Genomic DNA, 5,056 nt, shown 5'->3' with positions numbered 1-5,056 from the left:
CGTTTCCAAAACCGTCTTCACGGCTTTTCCTCATCTTTCCTGAACCACTAGGTCCGTTTTCAAATTTCCGCCGTTGGAAAGTTCGCACACAAAAAATTGGCCCGGGGCACCTCGTCGTGCCTAATAGCCGTTTGGAACACCAAACGAGCTCCGTTCCCAAAACCATCTACGCGCACGGATTTTTTCTCATCGTTCTGAACCCCTGGGTCCGTTTTCCCTATTGCGTTGTTTTGCAATGTTTCTATGATGGTACGTATAGTTCACCGCATCTTCTAACTAATCAACGCAAGGCATTCTTTACTTTTATTAGCTTTTTCAAATTTTGAAAGTCTGAAGTTTTATTTTGTGCAAACCTTTGTTCAAACATTTATTATCGCATTCTTGTAATTTTGTTTTTAACTTTGCATTGAGAACGCTACCAACCTCTAAGTTTGGGGGTGGCAGCGGTCTCAGAGAATTTCGTTCATTGCATTGCGATCCTTAAAAAAACAAAAAAAAGTGAAGTGAGTTTTTTAGAATAATAACTCCACTGTCAACGCAATAGGGAAACCCATGTTGATAAGAGTTAAGCTGTGAAAGGCACTTGCTCAAAGTTGGATGTCCGCATGACATACGTGGGGGCAAGCCAAAACGTAGGAAAGTAGCCAGGATCAGTGCCTAAGCGCAACTCCTCTGTCCGGCGCAAGCCAAAACAAACTAGACAAGAGTTGAGTTGAATAAGGAATGCAACCGAAGTTGGATTACCGCATGACACATGTGGGGGTAAGGCAAAACAAAGGGTGTAACCAGGTTCAACGCCGCATTTGAATAAGCCATCGCAAAGTTCTGAAGTATTTTTGAATGAACGCATTCTCAAAAGCTAAATACAAAATTGCGATGAATGAATAAAAGTTTTTTAGAAAAGGCTTGCCGGATTTAACTTAGACAAGATCTTTTTGAAGAAGCGGCCAAAGTGGAGGAGAGCATTGCGGTGATGGTCAAAGGTGTGTGTAAATTATATTTTGAGAAGCTAGTCATCGCAAAGGAAAGCATGAAGTTGAGTTAGAATTTCTTGATTATAATGCATGCTTGAGGACAAGCATGATTTTAAGTTTGGGGATGTGATGACATGCAGAAATGCATGCCATCTTAGGCCTTTTACTTAGAATTATGAAGGTTGTTAGGCAGAATATGCGTCAATCATGATAAGAATTCACGAGAATATGAGTTTGCGTCGATCAGCATAACGAATCTCAGCTAACCCGTTATTTTGCATTAATTATGCGTTCAATGTTCTATTTTTGTAGCTAATGCATGAAATGAACGCAAACGCGGAAATCGGACCACCGCATAGACGACCGCATAGGAGAAACTCTCCATCACAAGGCAAATGCATTAGATCAATGCATGAGTGTTGCGGTGATCAGCCGCATGCATCCATCGCATGGGGATTGCGCTCGTCAGGCGATTGCGGTCAACATGTAGAGTTGCGGTATTAAGCGAATGCGGCCATTGAATGATTGCGGCTATGCGACAATGTAAACTAATGGGATCAACGCAAGGTAGGTGGAATGAACGCATCAACGCATCTACCTTGAGAAAATCCAAAAGATAATGTTGACATTTCACCTGCTGGGCCTGCTAGCTTTGTTTTGGTGCACCAAACGATCTTCATTCACAAACCATCTGTGCGCACGACTTTTTCTCATCGTTCTAAACCCCTGGGTTTCCTTTTCAAATTTTTGCTTTTTCGGAAAGTTCGCGCACAAAAAATTGGGCCCTAGGCACCCCCGTCAGGCCCGATAGCCATTTGGGACACACCGAACGAGCCTCTGTTCCAAAAACCATCTGTGCGCACGCTTTTTCTCATCGCATTGAACCCAATGTGTCAGTATTCATGAGTTTGATAGCCATTGGGGCAACAAACGAGCTCTATTCCTAAAACCGTCTACGCGCACGGCTTTTTCTCATCATTCTGAACCCCTGGGTCCATTTTCAATTTTTCGCCCCAGAGGATAGTTCGAGCACGAAAATTGGACCCCGGGGCACCCCTGCCGAAGCCTGATAGCCGTTTGACGACCAAACGAGATCCATTCCAAAAATCGTTTGTGTGCACGATTTTTTCATTGTTCTAAACCCCTGGGTCCGTTTTCAAATTTTCACCCGCCGAAAAGTTCGCGCACAAAAAATTGGCCCTGGGACACCTCCGCTTGGCCCGATAGCCGTTTGGGCACCAAAACGAGCTCCGTTCCCTAAATCGTCTATGGCGCATGGCTTTTTCTCATCGTTTTAACCCCTGGGTCCATTTTCAAATTTTCGCCCGCTGGAATGTTACACACAAAATTCTGACTCTAAGGACACCCCCATCGGGCCCACTTGCCGTTTAGGCACCAAACGATCTTCAATTCCCAAACCATCTGTGCGCACAACTTTTTCTCATTGTTCTGAACCCCTGGCTTCCGTTTTTCAAGATTTTGCTTGCCGGAAAGTTCGCGCACAATAATTTGGCCCGGCACCCTCGCAAGGCCGGATAGCTGTTTGGGGCACCAAACGAGCCCTCCGTTCCCAAACTGTCTGGCGCATGGCTTTTCCTCATCGTTCTTAACCCCCTGGGTCTATTTCCAAATTTTTCCTGCCTGTGAAAGTTTGTGCACAAAAATCGGGCCCGTGCACCCTCACAAGGCCCGATAGCTGTTTGGGGCACCAAACGAGCTCCGTTCCCAAAAATTGTCTAACGCATGACTTTTTTTCATCGTTCTGAACCCCCGGGACGTGTTTCAAATTTTCGCCCCTCCGGAAAGTTCGTGCACAAAAATTGGGCCTCAAGCACCCCCACGGCCCGATAGCCGTTTGGAGCACCAAACGAGCCATCCGTTCCTAAATCGTCTGCGCGCACGACTTTTTGCCATCGTTTGAACCCCTGGGTCCGTTTTCAATTTTCCCTCCCCCGGAATGTTCGCGCACAAAAATTTGACCCTAGAACACCCCTGCCGGCCCGCTAGCCATTTGGGGCAGCCAAACGATCTTCATTTCCAAAACCGTCTGCGCGCACAACTTTTTCTCATCATTTCCTTAACCCCTGGGTCCATTTTTAAAAATTTTTGCTTATCGAAAAGTTCGCGCACAAAAATTGGCCCCGGGCACCCTCCGCAGGCCTGTTAGCTGTTTGGGGCACCAAATGAGCTCCGTTCCCAAAACTGTACTGGCGCACGGCTTTCCTCATCGTTCTGAACCCCTGGGTTCATTTTCAAATTTTCGCCCGCCTGAAAGTTCGCGCACAAAAATAGGCTCCATGCACCTGTGGGGCCTGATAGCCGTTTTGGCGCACCAAATGAACTCCGTTTCAACAATCATCTGGTGGCACGACTTTTTTTCATCATTTTGAACCACGGGACTGTTTTCAAATTTTCGTAACCATAGATCTTGAAGTTTCGGTGCTTAATCTGGTCTTGATGTACTCCTGCGTGAAAAATACACCTGATCTTTGGGTCAGCTTAGAATTTCTGGGTCACTCCAGTACTCATAAGCCGTCAGATTGCTCTTCGCGATAAACATCCAATACAAAGAGATTTGTCCTGCACATACTACAAACGTTCTCAAACAATAACCGTTAACCAATCCCCGGCAACGGCGCCATAAACTTGTTGACATATTTTGTATCTTTAAGCATAAGTAAAATGATGAATATGAATGAATGAACAAGTCCAAGTCCCCATTACCAGTTCCCGGGCAATGGTGCCATAAACTTGATGACATAATTTGTATATTTGCTACAAGTCCATGTTGACATAAAAATTGATGCTTCTATTTTAAGCATGTGGAAAAATATGAATATAAATGAATAAAATTTATCTTCTTATGTCATACAACGCTTAAGATGCGGTGATTCTAAATAGGCATATGGATGGTGATGAATGATGGGTCATACAAGCTCATGTTACCATAACCTCAATGACTTGGAATGGAAATGGAATGTGGATGCTATGTTATGCTTATTCAGACACACTTTATTTATGCAATACTACTTCTAGATATGCGTTATTTATGAGAATCTTGCAGTATACTATGCGTTGTCACAAGTTTCCTTGCGTTGGAACCAAGTATAATTCCACCGCAAGTTTCTCGGTGTGATCTGAGGTCGAACACAGGGATTGTTTTAGGTTAATTGCGTTACATTCGTGATATATGGGACCGGGGGTTTTTCCATTTAATAAAAGTATGGGTTGTACATGCGATAATGTAAGTTGTACAGTAAACTAAAGATAAGCGATAAAAATGCGATAATAAAGTAAATTGCGATAAAAGTAACGTGCGATAAAATAAACCTAAGCTATGATGATACAAGATACAGGTTACATGATACAAGATTTCGAGGTTGAGGCTGACGGTGAAGATTATACAAAGATCGTGTTATGCGGTGGCAAGGCTTATGTGCGAAGCATAAAGAGAAAGGATAATTAATATAAACATCGCAAGTTCCTTAATTGCATTAAAGATATAAGTACGGTTCCGTTTTCCCTTGGTGTACACCTCTCGGTGATCAATCGTGTTTCCCACATCTCTATGGTGAAACAGTTAATGCATTATTCTATCCTTCTCTCGACAGATCAGAATGGCATCTTCACTTCTACTCTCACAGTGAAGATGCCGTCTAGCATGCTTTAGCTAAACATCCTTATTTCTTTAGCCCAAATTAAATTACTTGCTTAATTCATATTAATCACCAAGGGATTAAGAAAAAATCGTGGAGAAAGCGATTAATGGAGGAACGGAAATAAACAAAAATGTGGAAATGAGAATGATCATGACAATTAATTATAAAATCAAGCGTCTGAGACATGGTTGTGAATGATTTAGACTAAGAAGATGAAATACAATTGATGAATAAGAGTTAGAAATAGATACAGTAGAGTGCCAATGTCTTGACACCAAACTGGATGGAGAGATTGCTTGCCGGCGTAGATGGAGTGAATGGAAGGATGAGGTTCCCTCTCAGGCTTGCTCAACCGGTAGAGTTGATCTAGGTACAGAGCTTCATGGTGGGGATTTGGAATGATTCGCCCTGAGACTCACCTCT

This window comes from Benincasa hispida, chromosome 11, assembly GCF_009727055.1.
Source record: "Benincasa hispida cultivar B227 chromosome 11, ASM972705v1, whole genome shotgun sequence".
NCBI classification, from domain to species: Eukaryota; Viridiplantae; Streptophyta; class Magnoliopsida; order Cucurbitales; family Cucurbitaceae; genus Benincasa; species Benincasa hispida.
The sequence above is the reverse complement of the archived record's forward strand: the minus strand, read 5'-3'. Positions refer to the sequence as shown.